Consider the following 26421-nt stretch of genomic DNA (forward strand, 5'->3'; position numbering starts at 1 on the left):
TGATATTGCAAAGGATTAGGAAAAAACAAATGCAGTACTCTCAAGTGTCCAAAAACAGAATTTTGCCCCCTTAGTTTTTGTAGGCAGAGAAAAACCACTCCCATCTGGATTAAAGCTAATACTTCCCTCTAACAACCCTGTTTCAGAGAACAAATGCTATCATGCCACCTGCCCAGCTTCTTACTTTGACAGAAGGACAAACCACACCAAACAGCTCTCACAGGTAAGCAGCAACCCACTCCATCCTGCCACTCATCTTTTATCAAAAAAATAAAAGTATACCACAAACTCTATTTCTTCTGTACAAACAACTTTTTTTTTGTACAAAAAAAGAGAAAGCAACTCTTTATTTCCTCCGTTCCCTTGCTCCCATTCTCCTTATGCATACTGAGCAAACAGAGATCACATCTGCACACATTTGATTATATCAGGATAAAAGCCAGCTTGTTTTATATTTGTTTCCCTAGCACTGCAAACACCGACTGCAAAACAGGCAGCACCTGAATGTATACAGGATGGAAAACCTTTAAAAATTAAGCCTCTTAGGCTTCCTGTGGGCAACAGCTACTCAGAATAATCTTTTCTGCTATATCCCTATCTATGAAAAAGATTTCTATACAGATTTCCTGTCCTTCCAGGGAAGACACAGCATCTGGACTGCCTCTGTCCAGCTACAAAGCTTTTTCACTTGTTCTTGAAGTCATGAATGTATCTACAACAAATCTGAACTTCAATACATGCATCTGTTTATGCTGATACTTCTGGGGAAAAAATACTGATCTGGAAAGAGAGGAACTTTAATTGATACTTCTCCTTTTCAGAGTGGCTTTAAAAAAGTAAAATGTCTCATTTCTTTTTTCTCAGTAAGCTGTTTGTGCTCCAGGAAGGTAATTGCATGGGAAAGTAGGCATTTGCTCTTTAAAATCAAGGTTTTAGGCTTTTGTTTTCAGGGGCTAGGCCAAAGTTTGGCCTAGAACAACAAACAGCACACACTTGGGGAGACTTGTGCTTGAGGGCTCCTGGCCAGAGTTACCATGAGCACTTGAGCAAAATATCGTGGCAAATTTATCTTGGCTGGAACAAACACTGCAGATTTTATTTCGAAAACATGGCACCCTGGTACAACCCCTGCTTCTTACTTAAGGACGTCCATTGTAAAATGCAATATTACTTGCTTCGTTGCTTGCAGGCCCACGGGCAATCCTTCTCAGGTTAAACACCTGGAACAAGCCAGACCTGGCAAAGCTCTCTGCTCTTCGGATTTCTGCCACATGGAGAAAGGGCAGAGCTGACATCTGTCTGTGCAAACAAACATGTTTATAAGTGAATAGCCTTTTATAATGAACATCGCTATGGCTTAGTTTGCTGCAGAGGGGATATCCAATACATTGTTCTAAGCTGCTCTAACAATATACTTTTGCGAATGTATCCTGCATAACATTTTATGGAAAATGTCTTGCACTGCATGTGAAAGCCTCAGTAAATATGATTGAAACTACTCCATTTAAACCTGGCAGGTGAAGCCTGTTGAAATCGCTGTGGAGTTTTTTTTTGCTGCAGCACAGTCAGGTGAAAAGCCCTGCCTTTTTGCAACAAAAAGCACTGGCTGACGCATACAGCCATGCTTGGCCTTCACTTCTTAATGCTTCTCTGCTACTGGCGTGACTTCTTTCGTAAAGGTTGCGAACTTTAAGTGGCTCTTTCCCTGCACAGTACATTTATAGCAGAAAAAGGAACAGAAAGTGCGCATGTGTCTGTATGTGAAAAAAAAAAGTAAGAGCTCTTCATCTTTCTTCATCTTCTATATAAATACAGGGTTTAATCCCAGTTCCACTTAAACCAATAGAATGGTTTTCATTGACTTCAATGACAATGAATTCAATTTTGTCAGGATTTTACCCATCTTTAATTTTAGCTATAATGGCTCATATTTACAAAAGTAACCTGTGATTTAGGACATCTCTGTTACTGGAAATATTTAAAGATGTCCATTAGGTGTCTGCCTTTCACAAAAGGAAGAGTGCTTGTTCTCCCTCCAGAACCAAGCTAGGCAATGAAAATAAACATCATCTTCCGAAATGAGAGTCTAGCACGTTTGTATTTTTTGTAGTGTTGTGGTGTTAAAATTAGAATGCTGCAAGGTTAAATTGTAGCATGAACAGATCACAATCAAGACAGAGTCAAGACAACAGAACAGCAACATCAAAAATAACAACTGATAAACAATGAGTTACTGCAATGTGTGGATTGACAGTCCCTTCTACTCTTTAATCATTTTAAGATTCTCCACGAAAAAGGTGGTATTTGTTATAAACGACAAAATCTTGTTCCCCCGTAAGTGGCAGATGTGAAATACCCACTGCTGGGAGATGTTATGCATCATCATATCAGATCATTTCTCCACACCTTTATCCACTTCAGATAATTTTAGATTTAAAATTATATGTTGTTTTACAAAGATGGGAAATTAACTGAATGACCTTGATGTAATAATTTCAGTCACTGATTCCAATGAAAATAATCTATCCTTTAGCTGTCCAGAATTTTGATAGGAAAAGTGTATCTACTAAACAGTGAATATATAAAACAGAGGATGCAAAGGTATAGAGATTGACTGGGATACTCCCAGAAGGGAGACAGGCTTAAAATATTGGCTATTTTTATGCAACAAATCACGGGGTGGGGAGGAGAAGTTATTTTAAAATGCAGGCATAACCACTTAAAATGTTCTTCTTGGCCTGCAGGTATTCTCACATACCAATTTTTCATCTGACACAAAAAGAATTTAAAGGCCCAGGATGCTAATTAGCAACAGTTCACACAGTCCTGCCCTTTACGGCCAGCTTCAAAAGACAGCTGGAAGATGCTCCAGGCAGCAGGGCCATGTGCTATTCTGTCTCCAGCACACCAGTGGGACCTTTCTGTTTGCGTCTGACCAGCTGTAGTAGACAGGAGACTGGATCATTGTATTCACAGGCAGAATGCACTTACAGCACTGGTGTGACTTCTCCAGACGTCCTGACCACAGTTTCAGAGCTAGGACTTCAGTTTTTTGTTTTCTCCTTCCAATAGATACAACTGCACAATATTTATGTCTGGGCTTGAGAGTTAACTCAAGATGAGAAATATCATTACGAAGACATGTATTCTCTCATGCGATAGCACTCACTTTGAAATACACTGCACTATTTTATTTCTATTAGAAATTACAATTTACGCATAAAACCTTGGTTTATGAGTATTACAGACAATTGCAGGACATTTTAGGTAAATATACTGATGAAAAACTTATTGTTTTATGAACTGCTGGAACTCATTACAACTTTGTCCTTACTCTATTTACAACTTTGTATTAGCCTGGGCTTTGGTCAGAATTCAAATACATAGATGTGAGTGTACCAAAAGGGAGCCAAAGCATTTTCTGCTCCTTGTCTCACTGCTCCCAGACCTGTAGCTGTTCTCTACGTCATCAAGCCACATCATAAACTGAGGAACATTTTCTGAGCTAACACTAATTGCATCGGTGGACTGCTGATTAAACTCCATATTGCCTAGGTTTTAGAGAAACAAATGAGAACGGAATGGCCTGGCTATATTCTGAACTGACTTTCTGACATGATTTCTTTGAACCTTGCCCAGAATTTAGGGGCCTAGGATATTCCGCAATTCAAGACATATTTCTGACCTGCAGGATCTATTTCTGCGCTTACCTGACGCTTTCTCCCCCTTACAAAAAATAAGACTCCTACAATGTCAAGAGTTTTAAATCATTTATGAGTAAATGGAGGTGAAAGGCTCCATTATAAATTGTTTTGTGACTGCTGGAAGACTGGCAGGAGGCAGTTGCACTTAGCCGAGCCTGCAACTTGCCGGCCCCAGAGCAGGTGTGAGCTGGTGGTGCTCTGGCTCGTGGGACTGAGCCTCACTGCTTTGCTCTGGTCTGAAGGCATAAGCTTTCCTGTTGTAGCCAGCTCTGCTTTAAAACCAGCATAATTACAGTCAGGCTCTTAAAAATCAAAACCTGACCCAAAATGAATAATTATTTCATTCTGCTTTTAGTCTTTTAGGTTATTTATGTGATTTACAGACTTTTACTTTGCCAACTGGGAGAACTCCTTACTAATGGCTAGCTTAAAACATCTTCCTTCTTCAGCTTCTAATCATGGCTCAGGATTACACTGTTTTCCTGCATTCAATACATCACTGCAATAAAATCACTCTGAAAAGGAGACTCAGCAGTGAGGTGCAGCAACAAGAAAAAGATGGCATGACAGAAGCTGGCTTCATCTCCTTCTGCCTGGTGTAGCTATAAAAGGTTTCTCCTTTTCCAAGCAGGTAGTCCATGTCTCTGTGATACCCCACCATCACCTTTGCTCACTTGCCCATTGATTTTCCTTTCCAAAGATCATTGTTCAGTGTTCAAAGTGCAGAAACTGGATCTGTTTCCTCTCACATTATCTCATCCTATCCCCTACCTAGGAATGAGCTTCCTTGGAAGCACACAAAGGTACTGCAGAAATAAGTGACTTTGTAATTTAGACGGTTTTAGGGTATGCCTCTACCCTGTGGCATGCCCTTTGGCAGCCTTCCTGAGGCTGCCCTCTAGACAACCCAGACCTGGTGCCACAGCCCCTGGCACCTCCAAAGGTCACCTTCCAGATCTGGGTGGAAGGCCCCGTGATGCCAACAGCTCAAAACTTGCTTGTACCCCGGTGGGCACGCCTGGAGAAGCCGATACCCTGAAGCAACCCAGCGGCGCGCACAAGGCAACCAGGTGAACTAGAGGCAGAGGCGGGTGGGCCAAGGAGCACGCTCTGCTCACAGCCTCTCCTGAGAGCAGCTTCTCTTCAGGAGTGATGTGGGCTTCATTATGGAGAAGGTCTAGAGAGGGAAAGCTTCTCTGTTTCAGTGCCTTTCCCCTAAGTGACAACAAGTAACTGCTGGGCTCTGGCAATGCCTTACTTCAGTAAGATACGTAGGACATCAAATAGGTTGCTTTATCAGACGAAATGCAGAGATATGAGGGAGTGTGGGTGAAGTCCAATTAACATCTCTGAATAACATCAGCAATGGATCCTCCAGTGAGTGTAAAAATAATTGCAGCTAGAACGCTGAAAACCATCAGCATTCATTCATCACGCACATAACCAGTACTCTAAGAGCACAGGAAAACTTGCCATCAAAGAAAACATGACAAGAAGACGAGACATATGGAAATCATTAAAGGGAATGAAAAGGAGCAGGGATTATTATTATCAGGAGAAGAGATTCCTTGCGTACATGTTAAAGGACAGATGAGAAGAAAGAGCATCTGGCTAAAAGAAAATGTGAATCTGCTTCAAGGGATAGAGCAACGGAGGCAAAAAATTGCATACATGTAAGGAGGATGGAGGAAGGGGTGAAGAAGGAGGAATGGGACAGATGGGTGAGAGAAAAGAACAACAAGGCAGACAGGGGAGGACAGTAAACATACAGGAGGTGTAGGAAAAGGCAATGAACATACAGCATGGACATTAAGGGGTCCTCTTGATGCCCTTCACACTGAGGTGTTGGAAGTTTCTTCAACGCCCACTGAAGTCACTGAATTATACCTTTGCACACAGTTTTCAGGTTCAAAGTTATATTTCCAACATGTGACAAACACACCAGACTCATGGAATAAAACCTGAATAGCAGGTATTTGAGGTCAGCCTACTCGTAAACCACGTCAGTTTGAAGCAGTGCACCAGGGAAGCATTTGGGTACCTCTGCTGGGTGACGGCTGATGTGGGAGCTGTGTGCACTGCACAAAGGAAACAAATAAAGGCTCACAAAAGATGATCAATATCATCTATAGTCACACTTGAAGCAAAACAGGAGGCATCCGGACCTTTCTCTCCATCTGCCTCCTGTCTCCTCTCTTGCAGTGCAGCCGGCAGGATGAATAAACTCACAAAATCATTCGGGGTTAAAAGCTCCCTTCCTACTTATCACAGGCTGGTGGTTTTGGTACGATACTGTCCCTGAATATCCATAACTGAGGCAGATGTTATAGTGGGCAAAATACCTAGTAAAATCTGAACAGAGCTTTAAGTGCTGTAAAGCCAGTGAGGTCTAACTCATTGGTTACTTGCTAAAGATTAATAATTACCACAGTGCTGTTAAATTAGGCACCCTAGAAAAGCCAACTAACATGAAAACTGGTTTCTTCCAGGAAAGCAGGAATGAATTGGTTTCCCTTTCCTTCCACCTGTACAGCCTGACCACTCTTGACGCAGGAAAAAAGAAAAAGCCAGCATATTTCTCTAATAACTCTTCCTTACGAGGATCTTTTATGAGGTTGTCTTCTGCCAGGCAGAAGACCTTATGAATATTTGGTGAACCAACCATTTGTTCAACACATTTTGTATTTTATAGTCTCTTTATCTTGACACCTTTGAAAACTTCAGTGTCCTCAGGGGTGACTGATAGGAAACCATAAAAAAATTGGCTTTGGGGTTCAGAAAAATCTCCTTGTTTTGGTAATATCCTCTCATGGACTATTGTTTTTAAGGAATATTAATGGCTATTTATCTTTGGAATACAGGTACATTAATTCTTTTGTGTGTGGAAACACATGCACAACTTTTTTTTTTCTCTCTTGGTTCTGTAAATATTCAATTAAGCTAATAAACATTTTAACTGAAACAAATCAGCTGTGCCAGCACAGTATTTCAGTTTCAATTAACCTTTTAATTTAATGTTCATCTGCTTGCTTTCAATATAATTTAAAGCTGGTAAAAATCCAAGAAATCTTCAATATACGTGAAAGATGGCCTGACTAGAATGATAATAGATTTGTAGGTGAGATGTCAGCAGTGATTTCCCGAGCAAATTGACAATAAGGAAGTGTGATGCATTTATGAAGCCTAGGGGTTACGAAAAGGAAAAAAACCCTTCTTTTTCTGCTTTGCTCTGCTAACTTCAGCAGAATTAACAATCAAGATGTTCCTATTTTTCCAGTATTAGCATTCCTCAGTGCACCCACAGCTTCACTGTTGTTGTCAAAGGGTGCTTGAAAGTCTGATCCGCCACTTTAAATTCTAAGCAGCATTCCACACAAAAATATCCATAGCTAAAGAGAGCTAGCAGGCTTTTAGTTTCCACCTCATGACATAAATGTGTAAGAAATACATACTTAATTACAGTTAGTAGGTAGGTGGCACTGTGCCTCTCAGCCCTGTAAATCCAGTTACTTTCAACCCGGCGTTAGGTTGCAACTCACAAGATTGGGACGTTCAGCATCAGAGGCAGGAGAATCACTTCATCATCTCAGATCAGCACATAATTTGACACAATTAGTAGGCTACCAGTGCAGTAAAAGGAAGGGGAGACTTACAGTTTGGTCATGTTTCATTCACCTTGACCTAATCTGATGTCACTTGTCTTTAATAAAGTAGCTTGTGGCATTTAATATTTTCTTCAGTCTTTTTTTTTGTTTGTTTGTTTTGTAAGCCATTAAAACCAAAGTAATTCATCCCAAATTCAATAATTTGTGTCTAATGACATAGACAACAAGGATACATGATTTATGTGTCTGTGTGTACATGCACACACAAAAGCATGCATATGAGGGTTGCATTACACGGGATGGGCAGGAAGGAAGAAGGAGACTTGCTGTAGATTAATTACTAACTTATAATAAATAGCCTGAGGCTGATGGAGGAGGTAGTAGAATCACAGAGAAGAGCTTTTCCTTACCACAGGATTGGATAGGAGCTTTAGCATTTGACATTCTCCATCAGGAGAAGAGGTCCCCATCTCTGACTCTTACAGCTTTTGGCATTTTTTCTGTAGAGACCATAAGACAGGAATTAGGAGGCTAACCAGTCTCTTTCTGCTCCACAGTATGCTTCTCCAAGGTTCATGGTTGCAGAAAAGAACATGAAACAAGTCAGAAAGACTCAGACAAAGAGAAGGTCTGAAATCTCATGACTGGCCTGTAGCATTGACTCACGATCTATGAGCAGTGGGACTTCAGCAGTACTGAAGTCAAGTGCCTGGGAGGAAGAATTATAGAAAGCCTGATGGCCAGGTGGTGGCTTTACACCTCTCCCTGAGGCATCTGTATACAACACTGCCCTACTGGATCAGTGGCCACGGCAGTCAGAAAGCCTCATTTTCTGCTAGTTTTTGGGTGTGTTTGTTTTGCTCTGTTCCAGCACACCCTTAAAACTGAATGGGTACTGGAGCTAGCTGTACTGACATCCAAGATAAATATCCTGATGCCACAAGCTCTTGTGCTCCATGAAGAACTGAATCAACGGCTCCTGTGATGATTTCACAGCAAATTTCTCTCCAGGGAATATATTTCTTTAATTCTCCGTGTTGAACGCTTTAAAGTTGCTGCACCTTCTGGAAATAACTGGTCCCAAAAGCACAAGTCCTGCATGTAAAGAAGATACCCCGGACTGCTGTCAGTCCACCCACTCCTGATCTGAGATGTGGCTCAGGAGATATTTGCTCTCCTTTTGGAAATGTTTTTGCCCATTTTGATTTGAGCCAGATGAACATTTGGATGTGGAGCTCAAGCTCTTAAAGTAAGCATCTGTTGCTGTAATCCTCCTTGTACATATTTATCCCTAGAAAAATATCTCAGCCATCTGACAGTTGAGTTGCTCCTCCTGGTACACATATTCCTGCATCAATTAGTCACTGCAAGTTGTTCTTTATTGGAATTTGGCCTGCATTATTATTTGCATACAACACATATACACGTCATATTAACTAGCCTTAAAATTTTGTGTCTGTTTTGATTCTGGGTAATCAAGACTCCAGATTTCTTCTCAGAGGCTGATGCAGTTGTGTCAGTCCAATGGACTAGTTTTTTTTCTTTCCAGCCAGTTTGGCTTTTCCACTGTTTTCCATGAATCCAAGACTAGTAAAAAGTTGACTACATTAGTAAATCATGTGATTTTCATAGAATCATTAAGGTTGGAAAAGACCTTCAAGATCATCTGGTCCAACCATCCCCCCCACCACCACCAATGTCACCCACTGAACCACGTCCCTAAGCACCACATCCAACCTTTCCTTGAACACCCCCAGGGACGGTGACTCCACCACCTCCCTGGGCAACCCATTCCAGTGCCTGACTGCTCTTTCTGAGAAGAAGTTTTAATCAATAGGAGTGGGCAGATGAGCTCTCTCTAATAACCTTGTTGATATTATTAGTGAGTTATGAGTTTTCTATGGGTAACATCCAAATAGCAAAACCATGTAATGAAATTATTCTGATGGTAGGTACAGGAGTACATTTTAGCAGTCTTCCAAGTCTTTTTCAGTCGGTCCATATACAAGAGGCACCTGTATGTTATAAAGAATTATTAATGGTTTTACTGCATCTTTCAGAGGTGTCAGTTAGCACTGGGTCTTAATACCTTGTATAGACAAATAAGGCACTGTCCCTTGTATTGAAAGTTTTATAAAGGAATCAGTGGGATTAATGAGACAGTAGAAAGCAACTGGAACAAAAGCCAAGGGGGAAGGTTGGTATGTAATTACAGTTCCTAAAAATGGACAAGAAGTGACTTGAAAATAGTCTTCCTCACCAAACCATGACCACTTTTCAAAACCATTTTTAGGAACATCTGCAGTCCAGTATTGTCCAAGAAAAAACACACGAAGAAACACCTGATTTGGTGTAGGAAGCTTTTTCTGACAGTGCTCATGCTCCTTCTATTTACATCCATACCCATACTTATGAAATCTCTCACCCTTTTGCTACTCTAGAAAAGACTACCTAGACACAGATGTTTCTATCGTGTTTGCTGTTGTTTAATAATGATGTCCCTAACTAAGACTCTTGCTTCCTTTTCACCCTCCCTTGTGATAAGCTATCACAACAAAAGCTCAAAGACAAATGAAATGGAGAGGGAAGTACTTACTAGAGGGTGCTTTATCTCCTTTCATCTAAATTCCTTATTTTTAGAATCCCCTGGACAAAATCACATCTAGTGCATCTCTGTGACAGTCAGTTAGATGAGCGTGTTAGTGATACTATGCTATGAAGCAGCTGCTCCCCTGATGCTTTATGCTTTGGGCCACAATGGATGTGCTGTATTAGTGATAATCAGCTCCTGGGTGTTTCAATTAGATTCCTCATTCACCAAATTGAACAAGGTCCCTATATCTAGAGAGATTAAGCTTCTTTGACTGCTTGGATAATTAGATCAGAATTTTCCTTGCTCTGCTTGAACTGGTGGAATCAGAGCTAAATCACAGTCCTACTTTGCTTGACTTTTCCCCCACACGGTTAATCTTCCCCTTCAAAGATTTCCACCCCTATAAAATTCTCATTTTCAAGAATCCTGATTCAACCCCTTATAAACCTGTTTCATTCTGGTCCTATAAACAGACTGCTCGGTTTTGCACTTTCACAAATTCTCTCCCGTTACGCTGACGGGCAGGGTTGGCTGCTTCTTTCTTCACCTCTGATAAAATCAACTAATTACATAAAATCTGAGCTCTGACCACTTACTCCCTGCAGCATGGCATAAAGTACATGTTGCCTTTGCTTGTGGCAAAGTTGCCTACCACTCAGACTCGTTTTAGTTATACCATAACTCAGGCTGCCGCTGCTTGCCACTAGCAGGGGCGAGCAGGAGGGGCAGGCTGACCTTCACCGGCTTCCACAGGAAAGTTTCCAGTTTGCCTGCAGTTAGAATGAGGGTTTTTAAACACCGGACTGCCAGGGGTGTAAGTACATCTGGAGGAACAAAAAGGTTGCTTGAAAGCTTTTACTTAGAGCAGTGGAGAAACCCTGCACGTTTGCACTCTGTTGTTTTGGTGTAAAAGTGAAGAGCCAGGCTACTCTTTCCTTATATTTTATATCCATCTACCATGAAGTACGTTGGAGCCTTTGACATGGAGCAGCTTCACGCACACGTGTGCAACCTGTGCTTTCTGACAGAAGCTGGGAGTCATGACTCTTAAGCCTCACCGCTGCCCCTAAACCAGCGCTAAAAGTATCTGATTAGTGCAGTGTGCCTCAGACTCTTTTATTATCTATACAAGCAGAGCCATCTAAGGAGCAAAGGTTGAGGCTCTTCACCATCTCTTAGCCTGTCAGGAGAGAAAAGCAACTATTTGGTGAAGCAAAGAGGAGCCCAATGGTTAGAAGGAAACAGTTTCTAAGTAACAGAAAGCATTCAAAATGTTGGAAACCCCTCATGGGAAGCAGGAAAAGTAGTGAACTATCTAACTTGAACTTCAGACAATTTGTCCACCTTCCTCAGTGCTGCTTTTGTCCCTCAGTTACTCCCTTTCCACAGTACAGCCGTCTTCCTTCACCTGATGGATGCTACTTGAAAGCCTGTCCCATTTAACCTGGTTATGTGAAAAAGCCAAAAAAAAAAAAAAAAGGGGGGGGGGAATAGAGAACATGGAGGATAGATCTTGTTTTTGAGTTTGATATGGGTCTGAACAAACAGATAAATCCAATGATGAAGGTAATTATTTCTATTTACCTGTATGCAAATGAACGGTTAACAGGGAAAAAAATAGAATATACTGTGGCACAGTTTCCACTTTCACGTCCTTACAAGTGCATTGAAGTTTGGTTAATGGCACTACAAAAGCTACAGACTTAAGGAGGCAGCATAAAATCTGAAGAAGGAAATTGCACAGCAATTCGTTTCCAAAGACTCGGAGGCACTGATGTCACTGATCAGGAAGGAAGAAATGTTAATAAATACTAAAGATAGCAGAATCTTAAAAAGCATTGATAAAAAAATGCCTAAGTAGATAAAGGTATTGATAAAAAATTCCGGACTGATGAGAGATGTTCCGAACCATTGTGCAGATAATAACAAAACCAAAATTTGTCCAATATCTCAAAGCAAAGCTGACAGAATAGCAGGAATCTCCATACACGTCTGCATTGATTTGAAGGCACCCGCCTCCTGAACTCTAAGATTTGCTTCTCTGCACTAAGAGAATCCCGCAAATAGTTTAAATACCTGACAACATATTCACATCGCCACATGAGCAAAGTAACTTTCCAGAACTCGGAAAAACTACGAGAAAACTCTCCGGGAAGTTCCACTGCCGCAGGGAGGAAGGTAAGGCTTCAGGTTAATCGATGCTTACCTGCTTCTGCTGCTTCATTCAGCCACGTGCCCCCGCTCCTTTCTCTGAGCACAACATGTGCCGGACACCAGAGCCCTTGGCCTTGCCCAGCTCTGCAGCAGCAGCTGAGAGCAACCTCTGCCTTCAGCAGGGCGCTGGGCTCATTTCCCCCTCGTGCTCCGCGGAGCAACCTAATGCACCTCATCATGTGGTGTGTTGCCTTGGCAGCGATGAATCCAGCTGCTGTGACAGAAAAGACTGACAAAAAGTTTTGGGGAGGGGTTGTGTTTTCTTTTTTTTTTTTTCTTTTTTTTTTCTTTTTTTTTTTTCCCTGTCCACTCACCCAGAGAAAGTTAGGGTTGTGCAGCAAACCCAGTCCAGACAGACTCATGCCACTTACGAGAGCTAAGCTGCGAAGGAGACTAAAAAGAAAGACACAATTAAACTCTGCATTTTACTTCAGGGGATTTGGGTTTCATTTTTAAGAGAACAAATGAGTTAATAGGTATGAAATCATCACTGATCCCTTAAACAGCTGATCATTATTTTTCTGCTCCTGCCATTGACTGGTTTCAAAATTCAGGTCACTACTGCCATAGGAAATGCAAGCACAGGATCGTGCTCGGCAGGCAGAAATGCAATGGTATAGCTGCGTGATCAGTACAGGTGACACACCCCAGGTTCAGAAACAAAACAGGCATGCACTTCCACCTCCTCGGCCTGGAAAAGTTTTACAAAACTGTGTGCTTGAGGAACAGAATTGTATTTATCTGGAAAATGCTCAACAATCATTACTAGTGCTGCCCTACTGCATTAAACATGAGCACTAACCACAGCAGAGTTTCTGGAGTTAAACATTGATGCTTTCCAGCTTCAAATGAATTCTTGCACTGCTGAGATGGTATAATATTATCACTCAAAGCCTGCCTTGGGAAGTGTACTGGAATACATGAATTATCACCTTGCAACTGCACCTTTGAGAACAAAGTCTTACTGCGGAGAGCAGGGTAAGCTTCCCCCAGCAGTTTCAGCAGGCAGAAAAGGATTGAGGGCAGAGGAGCCAGGCCTTTCCCCTGCAGGAAGCTTCTTCAAGAGCAGTGACTGAGCTGACAGCGACCCGATCCGTGTCACAAGAACTGTGCCGGTATTTTCAGAAGGGTTTCTCATGGGGTTTTCCCAGCAACTAGCCTTCCCCAAAACCTGCTAGGCATTTTGAGTCAAAATAACTTAATAATGTCTCCAAGATACAAAGTCTAGTCGAGGTGTAAAAGATACCATTGCTTCAAAAATGCCCTAAGTAAAAATGTATTTCTGCAACTCTGTCATCAAAACTTCAGATTTCCACTTGTCCGAATAGGACAAAGGAAGAGAAACCAGCTGCCGCTGTCATGGATCTTGACCTACCCTGTTAAAAGTCCAAAATAAAGAAAAAAATAAAATCATACATACTAATTAATTCTCCTACTGTTTTATGATTATAGTCAAACTCTGTCCAGGTTATTTCACAATATTTTTTTCCTGTTTTCATAAAAGCCAGCGAAGGCTGGCTTCGGAGTTTACAGATCCCCAGTTTTGTAGACGTTCAGAGCCACGGCTGTCCTAAGAGACCCCTGAAGACAGAAAACAGCAATGCAGGCTCTGGAGTCATCGTCTTACTTTGCCTTGAAGTAGGTATTTATTTATTCATTTGTAAAATTCTGTCTGGCATTCTGGATTGAGGGACAAAACACATGGCGCAAGAGGATTCTCCTCAGAACAATTCCTACAATTACCCAACTCGTATCTTCTTAATTGTTAGCATACAATGAATTTTCTTCCCCCGAATTCTCACTATCAGGAGAACACGCCATAAAACACTTCCTAAAGCTGCGTAATGGGATCCAGCCTCGGTTGTTATATAGCTGTTTGCAGACTCTGTGATAAGCACTTTACGCACAAAACATCGGAAAACAAAAACAAAAACCAAAAGACAAGAGGCAAGCAAACCTTCTGTGCGTGTCTACTAAAGTTACTGTTTTTCCTGGATGCTTTTAATGACTTGGCTCTACTTGTGTGTAGACCAAAATGCACATATATGTATATATATATATATATAAAGGAAAGGAAGGGGAAAAAAATCTACCAGGGGAGTCTAATGGATTATTAAAGGAAGTCACATGTTCTAAAAGAAATGAACGCAAGCTTTTGAAGAGGAACATCCCCCGTCTGAACCAACAGATAACCCAGATCACAGAGCCGAAGCCGCACACTAAGCCCAGCTCAGCTCCCCCTTACCCGACCAGAGGGCTTTGCTGCTCGCAGGACGTGGGGCAGGCAGCCCCTGCTAGCTGCTTGCAGCAGGCTGACAACACGAAGATTACCAGAGCCGTAATTTCAATAATTCATGCCTGCTCGGGTGCCCCAAGGCTAAAAGCCGACTCCTGTGGCGCTCACAGTTTAATGCCTTAACAGAGTTTATCTCTTCTGCTGTGCTGCCCCCCCCCAAGCCCGGTTCTCCTTCACCCTTGGGGGTTTGCAGCAAACTTCAGGGGAGCTGCAGGAAAAGCAAGCCAGTTTTAGAAATCATGCTTGTTGGTACTGGGGAACGGCGCCGAACCCTTTCATATCTGAACAGAGGTAAGCACCCGGAGCGTGCTCCTCAGGAAGGTGGGAACCAGCTTCCAGGTGGTGCCTCCTGTTGTAAGGGAAGGGCCGGCGGGGCTTGAAGGTGGTGTGCTTATTGTTCTGGAACAGTCAGTTAATGGGAAATAGTTCCCACTCCCTGGGAAACGCAGGGCTAGACCAAGCCCATGTCAAACAGGCTCACAGGAAGGTGACCCTGCCTTTCCCTAAATGCCCTCTGCCCAGGGACTGCCTTACAGGGACCTCATCGAGCACATTTGGGCTTCTAAGATGAACGGCCACTTTGCCATCAAAACACTTGCCCATCGGAAATGCTGCTGACCTATTTAAAGCTTTCTAGGGGGCTCTCTTCCTTCTACGATGTCCAAGCCATGCGAAACAAATGCAAAGCCTGGCTCCTACAAGAACTGGCTCTTTTTGGAGGAGCCCAGCCTGCAGTAGCTGGAAGAACAGTGCAACTCCAGCAGAGAGTGTTTTATTCAAAACCTGTTTCTTGTTTAGCTTTCAGCATGTTCCCACAAGGGCCATAGCTTAAACTGCCTCAAACCCCCTCTGGGCTAAGCCAGCCCAACCACCGGCCTCTTGCCACCCACCTGAAAGCCCCGTGGATGTTTCTGGCCCTGCACAGGCCAGAAGCTTCTTTCAGCAGGGAGATGATAAATTGCCTTCAAGACACAAATAGATGTAAGCAGTGGACTAGGTGAAGCTAGCAGACAATTTGAATTTGCCTATCTGCTATTTTGGGAATCTGACATGAATGACCTGAATTGCCCACGTAGTGACATCTGCCTCTCTGCAATGAAGTTGCAGGGAATTTCTGCTCCCAACGCTCTCCTCTGAATCGCATCCAAGTTGGGTGCATAAAGCAGATGGTATCAGTGCACCTCCTAAGGCTCTGCTTCGAGTAGACAAACTCTACCCTCTTTAGAAACGTTAAAAGATCAGTTACAGGAGCACAGAACACAATTCATGCGAGCTGGGGGCAGGAGGGACCCTCAGCAGAATCCCCTTATTCCAGGGTGGTCCAAAGCGCCCAGCGATGAGGGCTCCCCTCAGAAGCTCTAGCATCACTTCACCCATTTATTTCCCCTCAGGTAAACGCCATAAACCAAAGAGGGCAAAGTCAGTATAGAAAAAACACCCCTGGGGGGAAATCGAGGCCAGGCAAGGAGGAGGGTGGAGACTGGGATGTGGCACCCTTCCCTCTGAGCTGCTCCTGCGTTGGTGCTGGTGCTGGGGTGGATGGTGAGTGCCAGCTGATGCTCTGGGGGCTCGTAGGCAAGAGGCCAAACAATACTTCTGATTATCCATCGCAATACTTCTGCCTGCCCATCCTAAGGGATCATGGAGTTCTTCCTCGCAATGTCCTGACCTGAGGCACTGGCCAGATTACGCTATCAGTGAGTAATTCTGATCGCTCCAATTTCCCCTGCAGTTGCAATCCGACACAGCAGCCTTCCTCGCTTCTGACCCTTGATGCAGGTTCCTCTGATAGGAACGGATATTAAGATTCCTGTAAATACAAAGCTTTATGCAATCTTCTGCAATGCTTAATCCCTGCGATTATTAGGGATACATTTACGTATCATCGTTATCAAATCTTGTGTGGGTTTGTTATTTATTTTTTTTAAGGCTACAGCTGCCACAAAATATATAAAATTCTGCCTTGTAAAAGATTTAAGGATTTTCTGTCCTTAGCTTAGCATAAACTATACATGGTGATGTTTTTCTCTGCAGATATGGATAGGAATCCTGTTAGCATTTATATATGCCTCCCTAGATACTTATTCCACGCTTTAATTAACCCTAGGATTTGAGCCTTTCATGAGAAAATTAACAAGTAGGGGCACTGTAGTGTGACTTAACCAGTCAGCCAGAGGTAGACAAGGATATTTTATTTTCAGAATACGAAGGGTATGGCAACAACCTTTTAACGACAGTAGTTCGCTGGTGGTAATGCCACCATAACAGAGCTAAAGTCACTGAAAATAGTACCATGATGTTACTAGCTGAAAAGCTAAAATTGATATGCGTAAGTCTGGCACTTGCCATTGAAGTTAGGTTAAGGACATCAGGGGAAGCAAGCCCTACACATCAGACAGAGGAAAGCAGCAGTGGCAGCATCCTCCACGCAGCACCCACCTCTGCAGGGCTCCTGGAGGCAGAGCCTGGCCCCCGCGAAGGTGGGTGCTTGGCTCCCTGGGGCACTGCTGAACAGCTAATGCACGCTTCTTGTCTGGGGGTTTTCCTCCTCAGCCATGAATGTCTTAAAACTTATTAAAAAAAAAAAAAAATCAGTGAAAGTTTTGTCCATAGGCTACTGGGGCCAGACTGCCTATCTTCGGCTGAACCTGGCTGCAGGTTAGGGCTGCAGGTTTCCAGAAGAAAGGCAAAGACTCGGACTCGGCCGATAAGTGAAGTAAACAGTGTCCAAACACCATGGCAATGAGAGCAAATTCCTACCTATCTGCTCTTATATATGTCCTCTCAAGCTTGCTGCAGCGTTACCCTGCTGCTAGGCAGCATGTGCCTTCTGCTGTGGGGTGCAACAGCATGCCTCTGCGAACGCTATCAAGGTTATTTTGCCCTCAAGCAACAATAATCTGCACGGGGCTCTGTTTGACTGTGCTCCTTACTACAAAGAACTGCAGTACTTCTATGAACAGTCCTTAAAAGATATAATCAACCTTTCTTTTTTAAAATAACACTTCTATGACTTTCAAATGTGCTATTATTATGTGATACTTAAAATGATTTCAAATAAAACAATTCTATAAATAAATAATTTCTGATTTTGTTGTTTTCTGTATGGTTTGAGCAGCACTTTGCACTTCTGTTTGTGTTGCTTTTCAATAAAATAGCAGAAGAAAGGGAAACTTAGAATAGAAAAGTAATATTGAAATAAAAATATGGACAAAAGATTAAGGGAGCAGCAGTAACTGAAACTATTTTTAACTTTTACTTTAATATTTGATTACACTTCATGGCCCATCTACATTTTTGAAGGTAAAAAATGAGGGAGATTTTGCTGCAATTTCATATATTGCTTTATTATCTTACCTCAAACACTTTCACTTATAGTGCTTTGCCAATAGGCTTCTGTGTTTTTTACCACCTTGCCTTAATATGTTTGGAAAATCAGTTGGAGGCAATAAGGTACCTGAGATGCTTCAGTCTCTTCATTACTTGAATGAAGCCAGCCATTTCCCTGTGTGTTTAGCATAGTATCACAGAAATGTTTGGGTTGGAAGGGACCTCGAAGATCCCCTATTTCCAAACCCCTGCCATGGACAGGGACACCTCCCACCAGACCAGGCTGCCCAAAGCCCCATCCAGCCTGGCCTTGAGCACCTCCAGGGATGGGGCATCCACAGCTTCTCTGGGCAGCCTGTGCCAGGGCCTCACCGCCCTCTGAGTGAAGAATTTCTTCCAGGGAGAAGAGCTAAGCTCGCAGGATCTCATCCCTCCCAGCATTATTGAACGGATCCAAACCCACACTCAGGCATGGACTTCAGAGAAACCCTGGAGCACGGATTGGGCCTTGTGTCACCTGCCCCACCACCTTGCTGTTAGTGCTGGCCAAGGCACTCTGGTCTCTGCATGCATCGTGGACAAGCCAGGTGCATCTACGTCCCTCTGTTCCAGCCTTAAGCTTCTGTCATTTAGCCCCTCATATTGTGCAGAGGTATCAGCTGGCTGACTTCAAGCAGGCACATCGCATGTACACTCTGTCTTCAAAGTGTCCTGCACCACATCTAGGAAAGAAGGTATCGCTGAAGAAACGTGTTGCCTGATGTCACGGTGCCCCCACGCAGGGGAATCCAGAGCTGGTGATGTGAAGGCTCGCAGGAGCCAGCTCCTGAGCCCCTGCTCCTCACAGCACAAGAAACACCACTTTTGAATCCAGTGAGCCCAATTAAGCATATTCATAAGCCTTGGGAGGACTGGCAACCAATAAATCTTGCATTGACAGAGATGCAACTATCAAAAAAAAACCAACAATTTTTGATTTTCATTTATAGGCCTATTTGCATTTTTTTAAATTAATGCACTGGGATGTAGTGGTTTCCCTCTTTCTCTGTCTCTTTGAAAACATGCTCATGTGTCTTTTTTTTTTAATTTAACAAAATAAAAAACAGATGGATTCAGCAAATCTAATGCTACTCAGAAAGAAGTGATGTTAAATAGGGCAGCATCAGCACCAATTACAATAATGTGTTAGTATTACTGTGTTTGCTATTAAGATGAACAATAAGTACGAGGAATAGTATTGCAATAAATGTAAAAGCCTTTCTAGAGAAACCTTTAAAGAAAATGTGATTACATGAAGTGGGCAAATGGGCATCTAAACCCCTCCATCTGGCTGTGCAATTAATTACTATGCATACCAATGTCCAAAGAGCTCCAGGTTTACATGCTGAGGCCTCATCCATAATATCCATGACTTCTCTCACTTAGATGGGTGGAGAGTTGCATGGGACATAGCAGTGCTTTCTGGCTAGGATTTGCTCATGTAGTCCAACAGGGGTTCCCAGCCTCCTCAGGGAAACAGTCTGTGGCAAGCTTCAGACATGAAGCCTGAAAGAGACTTCAGAATTACTGCCACAACCCTATTCCCACATCTAAAATGGCCAAATGGTTTCACATCTGTCTGTTGAGGTCACCTGGAGGACCCTCTCCTGTGCCCACCCCTCTCCACTGCGTGGCTGCAAGAGGCAGCAGCAGCACAGAGTCAGAATCATTCAGGTTGGAAAGGACGTCTAAAATCATCTGGGCCAACCTTTAACCTAGCACTGCCAAGTCCACCATTAAGCTATGTCTGTAAGCACCACATTCCCATGTTTCTTGAAGACCTCTAGGGATGGTGACTCAACCACTTCCCTGGGCAGCCTGTTCCAATGCTTCACAACCCTTTCAGTGAAGAAGTTTTTCCTAATATCCAGCCTAAACCTCCCTTGGTGCAACTTAAGGCCATTTCCTCTTATCACTTGGTGCTTGGGAGAAGAGCCTGATCCCCACCTCGCTACAGCCTCCTTTAAGGTAACTGTAGAGAGCAATAAGGTCTCCCCTGAGCCTCCTCTTCCCCAGACTAAACAACCCCAGTTCCCTCAGCCTCTCCTCACAGGACTTGTGCTCCAGGCCCTTCACCAAGCTTCGTAGCCCTGCTCTGGACACACTCCAGGGCCTCGATGTCCTTGTAGTGAGGGGCCCAAAACTGAACACGGTACTCAAGGTGCGGCCTCACCAGAGCAGAGTACAGGGGGACAATCACCTCCCTGCTCCTGCAGGCCATGGTATTCCTGATAGAAGCCAGGATGCTGTTGGCCTTCTTGGCCACCTGGGCACACTGCCGGATCATGTTCAAGAGAGCATCAGTCAGCACCCCAAGGTCTCTTTCCGCTGGGCAGCTTTCCAGCCACTCTCCCCCCAGCCTGTAGCGCTGCATGGGGTTGTACCCCAAGTGCAGGACCCAACACTTAGCAGCCCCCCCCACTGCCAGTGCACAGAAGGACTGTCAGCCCCAGCTAAAAGGAGGTGGAAAACGTGGGCGAGAGGTTAAGAGAGTAGGATATGAAGCGTGAAGGAGAGGTATCGCCCCTTGACTGGGTCACTGGGGAATTCACCTGGGTGTGTAGGTGGAGCCAAGGCTCTGGGGAACACAGTAAGGCTGAAGCCAGCCATCTTGTCTGTCATCTCCTGACATTTATCCCGTTGATTCCCCTAAAAACATCCCACAATGAGTTTTGGCATAAGGGGCTCTGACAGGAAAGGCTGTAAGAGTTAACACATTCTGTTTCCAGCTCTGGCAGGCTGGATCCATTTCCTACTTGTATCTCAAATGAAAACAAATTCAATCATCTCCCAGTGCTTTTGCACAAAAAAACAAGTTCCCACTCCATTTGAGAAGATAAGCAGCCTTTTGCTCTGGAGAGGCCCACGCAGAAAGCAAAAAAGTAATGGTGATTACAGAAGAGGCAGAACAGTCCCTGCCTTCCTGAGGAAACCTGCACAAGTCTTACAATAACCATATCGCAGCTGCACGGTGCTTCAAATACAAGTCGTGACTCTCAGGTGACAATCCTTTGGATTGGGGTCCTGATCACTTAGAAATGCAGCATCACCCCAGGCCGCATTCATACAAGTGAAACAGTAGTTTTAACTAATTGTCACTGAACTTCATTAAATTTTAAACAATGTGCTCAAATGATTTTTAGCAATTGCACTGTAGTTAATTTAAGTTCTACTTTTGATATCAGCTGGGAAGTTGAAAGGCATTCTCTTAAAAACAGTTTAAAATCTTTAATTTGGCGATGTTTTATAACTGTTTTTTTAAATCTAAAATTAACTGCAGCTGCTTTTCTTTCAAGAGCAACATTTGGTATTTACACCAAACAATCACCATAGCAAGGAGGTACCTTTATCTATGAGCCCAAGAGAATTGTTATCAAAATAGTTCTAATAACAATGTTAGACAATTTATAAAATCCCACATACGGCAATACTTAGGTCCCCATTTTTCCCTGAAAACAAAAAGAGCTGAAAACTAATTTCTGGCTTAAGTTACAGATGAGGTTCAAAACCGTATCAATCAATCCCTCCCTCCCCTCCCTCCAAAACTCCCCGGCCAAGCTAAAACAGTGTTTGGTGCTCTCCCAGCCTCCATATTTTGAGCTGAGAACCACATGAAGGACTGCTATCTGTAGCAAAAGTGAAATGTCTCATCTATAGGTGTCTTAGGACATGCCACTGAACTCATGGGTGCTGTTATCTTCTTGCACTGATTGTCAATCTTCTGGTATATGAGCTATGTCTAATCATGTCTCAGTTTGTGTGCATCCTCCAGTTTCCCTAATTGCACCAAAAGATGCATTCCAGGAGGAAGCTGTTGAAAAGACAAGAACTCTGCAATATTACATGCAGTATAAAAACCCATGCAACTTCTCTCCTGTCTCTTCTCTGAGAAATCATCTTTTATTTCACACGCATGTTGCCAGAGGGAAGAGAGGCTGGCACCCTGATACTCATTGCCTCACACCCAAGAAACAGAGACTGAAATCTTGACTTTGAATGGGAGCTGGAGGACATGCTGACCTGCTCCCTGACCTACACCCTCCCTGATCCAGCCTCTTCTGAAGACAGGAGAGCATCCTGTCCCCAGGCTAGTGCTCTGAAACCCAGCAGTTTGGCTCCTGCATACCTGACACATGAATTTAAAAGGTGTTGTGGAATCTCTGCCCACTGGGCATTGCTACATGCTGGAATTCCTCCCCCTGTTCATGCAAGAACCCCTAATCTCTCCTTTCTTCTGGATGTAAACTAACAAAACATCAAGCATGACAGGAGGATTTCTCTCTACTACCATTCACTGCAATGAAAGTCTTAAAGTACCCCTATAATACCCTCAAATCCCATACTTATCCGAGCTTCCTGGGATCTGTTTCTCCTTAGCCAGCTCTGAACACCTTAAAAGCAGCATCTGTACTCATCCCACTGTCAAGCTGCACCTCATTCATTGCCCTAAAGCACCTCTTCAGCGATTCTGGACAAAAGAAATCCTACGTCACTGGATGTTTGTACCAGGGGGAGAGGATGGTTATGATGCACAAGAATCCCTGTTGTATTTCAAATTGTGAGCAGAAAGGACGGAGCCCTTCAGGTCACCAGCAACTCCCTGGCCTCAGGGATGATTTTCCACGATGGGCACTGCAGGACAAAACCCTGGTGACCTGATGAGATAAATGCATCGTGGCCAGGGGAGGTGATTCTGCCCTCTTGGGATTCGAAAGCATTAGAAATGACTGATGAATCACAGCGCTGACCTCCAAACGGAAGCACTTGTGTAAATATGGATAAAATGGATATTGTACTTACCTATCTTTACATATATCATTAAGATATCTACAGATAAACGTTGGGCGAAGACAGATGGGAAATCGTATTCAAAGTAATCAAGTTAAAGACAGCTGCAGCTGATTAAAAGAGTTTTAATTTAACTAGCACTGAGAGAGAGTCAGCCAGCACTCGGGAGTAAGAATGCAAATGAAGCGTTTGCTCGTCTGTCTGACAGGCAGCCGGGACTCCTGGCCATCCTGCCTGCGCAGCCCAGGCAGCAGGCGTTGCAGAAACCGCAGCCCTCCCGAAATACGGGCAGGTCATGACGCTAGCATCGGGATGACAGATCATTCGACTGTGGTGAAAAGATGCATAATGAAAGAGAGCAAGATTACAGCATTTTGAAATGAGAGCTTTCTGGGGTGGGGGAAGCAATGCCCAAAATGCAGACCACCTAGAGAAATACACTTATCTCTTACATTGTGTTGGAAGAGGGGCAAATATGAAGGGCATCAAGTAGCTCTAACCTACAGCATAAGTAATGTTATCCTACATCCATCGTGATTGTCCTCAGGTAGCATCAGCCTGACCAGTTTATTTTGCCTATGATAGAATCTTGTAATGACAAACTATGACAAAATTTTCAGAGACACAACAATCTAAAACTAGTTTTCAAAGAACCTATGTCAGAAGAGTTCATGTTTACTTTGAAAATACTGTATTCACCTAATTTATTTAGTTTTAAAAACGAAGTTGGTAAAGCTGTGTGGTGCAGTTAACACGCTGGAGGGAAGGGATGCCATCCAGAGGGACCTGGATAGGCCTGAGAAGTGGGCCTGTGAGAACCTCATGAGGTTCAACAAGGCCAAGAGCAAGGTCCTGCATCTAGGATGGGGCAATTCCAAGCACAAATACAGGATGGGCAGAGAATGGATTGAGAGAAGCCCTGAGGAGAAGGGCCTGGGGTTGTTGGTTATGAGAAGCTCAACATGAGCTGGCAATGTGTGCCTGCAGCCCATAAAGCCAACTGTATCCTGGGCTGCATCGAGAGCAGCGAGGCCAGCAGTTCGAGGGAGGTGATTGCCCCCCCTCTGCCTTGCTCTCATGAGACCCCACTTGGAGCACTGTGTTCAGCTCTGGGGCCCCCTGCATAAGAAAGGCATGGAGCTGTTGGAGCAAGCCCAGAGAAGGGCCACAAAGATGATCGAGGGACTGGAGCACCTCATCTATGAAGACAGGCTGAGAGAGCTGGGGGTGTTCAGCCTGGAGAAGAGAAGGGTCCAGGGAGACCTTTAGCGGCCTTCAAGTACCTAAAGGGGGCCTACAGGAAAGCTGGGGAGGGACTCTTTGTCAGGGAGTGTAGGGATAGGACAAGGGGTGATGGATTTAAACTAAAAGAGGGAAGATTTAGATGTTAGGAGGAAGCTCTTCACTCAGAGGGTGGTGAGGCACTGGCACAGGCTGCCCAGAGAAGCTGTGGATGCCCCATCCCTGGAGGTGTTCAAGGCCAGGCTGGATGGGGCTTTGGGCAACCTGGGCTGGTGGGAGGTGTCCCTGCCCATGGCAGGGGGTTGGAACTAGGGGATCTCCGAGGTCCCTTCCAACCCAACCCATTCTATTATGCCATGCTCAAGAAAAGCAGTGGATTTCTCTTTTTCACGTTCTCTTTTGAACATTCCGATCCCGAACTAGCCCCATACCAAAACCACTGTTCATCTTTAGTTCAGCAGCATTGAAGTTGGTCTCAGTATGGAAATTATTTTAATAGTAAAACACACTGGATACTTTGCATAAATACTTCAGAATGAAACGTGACTTTTACATTAAAGCAAATTATTATTTATATTTTAATATCACTGACAACATTTATTTTAAAAACTGCTCCAGAGAGGGATGAGAGGCAAGCTGTAAAGTCTGAAGGAATATGGAAAGAGCAACATAATTCATAATAGGGTACATTACCTTTGGTTTACAGAAGGAAATTGGTTTCAGAAAAAAAACACCTGTCACTACACAGACACATAGTAAGGGCAAGTTTCAGAGAATATGCTAGGCATTTGGATACCTTATGTAGCCTAGAAATTAAATGTTCATAAAGAGTGCATCAGAAAGCCCATGTAGGTCTGATTTTCCATATGGGGGGCTCTATTAGGAGTTCTTCTGTTTGGACCATGTTTCTTGCTTAACATAGTTGGGAGGAAGGAGAACGAATCAAATGAGAGAAGGGGAATCAGAATTATTCTCCACTGTGCAGTCAGCCCACTCCTGGCACTATTTGGAGTACTGCAGCCTCTGTGTCCCTTGAGAGCATCTGAAAATCTTTGTTTACCCCATGATTTATTCTCCTGGGAGGTTGGAGTTGGACCTGTATTCTCCCCAGCAGTGATTAAATCCACTTACTTTTGCTACAGCTAAATCCAGTACAGATATCTTAAGTAAATGTTGTCTTTTTTTTTTTTTTTAAATGACATTGAGCTGAAAACAAATAGAAAGCAATCAAATGAAAGGTAATTGAAATCAGCTTATCTGCCTAGACACTCAGCAAGCATGGCTAACAGAGTTCAAAACTTGCACACAAAAGATGAGAACATTTCTTACAGTGTGAAAAGCCAAGCTGGCTGGGACCTTTTCCAACAGGAATTTGTAATGAGAAAATGGTGATTTATCAAACACAACACCCATCACCTGCATACCCTATTTTTATAACAGTTTTGTTGGAAAGGTTTCTCAGTTCTATGGTAGAATTTCGATTCAAAGCCTCGAAGAGGTCCACGCACACACCGTAGTCAGGACATCCAGTGATGACTGAGAAGACAGATGTTGGGTCCCTTACTCTGTCACCATAGCTTAGGAGTCTTGGAACTGGAATGCCACCAGGAGAAGCAATTGTCCTAACTTCTGGGCTCTTACGATGTATGTTTGTAGGAATCCATCTCTGTATGGTATTTTGAGTTAAGAGTTAGTAAGAGTTATTTACTCTTAGCTTTGAACCAATGATAGATGGAAAAAATCACAGTATTTTCTACAGATGTGCATACTGAGAGGACTGAGACTAACGTTTCTAATAACAGGGTTGTTCTGTAATTCCTGAACTCCTTCCTTCCTCCTCTTATAGTCACCCTTTCTAAAGCTGAACAGCCTTATAACTGCTGGTTCACTCCACTTTTAACAATCTTCTGCAATCATGCTTTAAAAAAAAACATCCAGGCAAACTGAAACAAAGAGCATATTCATAAAGAAGGCATTATCATACACATTCGTAATTCGGGAGACTCTGGCTAAATTCCCTCTTCGTTCTGATCTCAGCCCCCTGCCTAAGAAATGGGATTAACAGCACATCCTATCTCACTGAATTTTTCTGGAGACACAAACATTTATGAGCCTGATGTGACAAAACAATCACATGGGTAATGAGCTTGGAAATATCCAAGACAGACATTTGCCAGACCACTTCTGCTAGAACTCTTTGAACTAAAATCAAACGGCACCAGCCTGACATTTAAGAGAAGTCTCCCTGATAGGGGAGGGAAGGACTACCCATTCCCCAGAGCCCCATGCCTCCTGGGAGGAGAGCAAGCCAAGACAAAGCAGATGGCAGTAGCCAGGAGACTCACAGGGAGGAGAAGGGTGTGGGAAGTCAGAAGAGACCGGGTAGGAGGAAAAGAAAGAAGAGGGCAGAGTAGCAGGTAAAGAAATGATGACAGATAGGGTCAGAGCAGAAGAGATGGGTGACAGTGGAGGCAAATGATGGTGAAAATGGAGAAAGAGGAAAGGTGTGAGCAGCTATAAAGGAAACTTTTTTGCTCAAGGCACGTGTACCTCACCTGTGAATCATAGCAGTATTGACTGACATTAACTGACGTTCATATGAACCTATCA

The 26421-nt window shown here is 43.5% G+C and overlaps 1 protein-coding gene across 14 annotated transcripts in view; it reads right to left on the bottom strand.

Annotated features, from left to right (window-relative positions):
* Nucleotides 1-26421, bottom strand: part of DTNA (dystrobrevin alpha) — a 225294-nt gene that overhangs the window by 115419 nt on the left and 83454 nt on the right. The window contains exon 1 of one of the 14 annotated variants that reach the window (XM_083823456.1): nt 12109-15626. The exons of the other annotated variants lie outside the window; for them this stretch is intronic. The gene's annotated coding sequence lies outside the window, so the exon portion shown is untranslated. Of the gene's footprint in view, nt 1-12108; nt 15627-26421 lie in introns of those variants that run through there. 14 annotated transcript variants of the gene reach the window in all.

Source organism: Anser anser, assembly GCF_964211835.1.
Source record: "Anser anser genome assembly, chromosome: 2".
Taxonomy (NCBI): Eukaryota; Metazoa; Chordata; class Aves; order Anseriformes; family Anatidae; genus Anser; species Anser anser.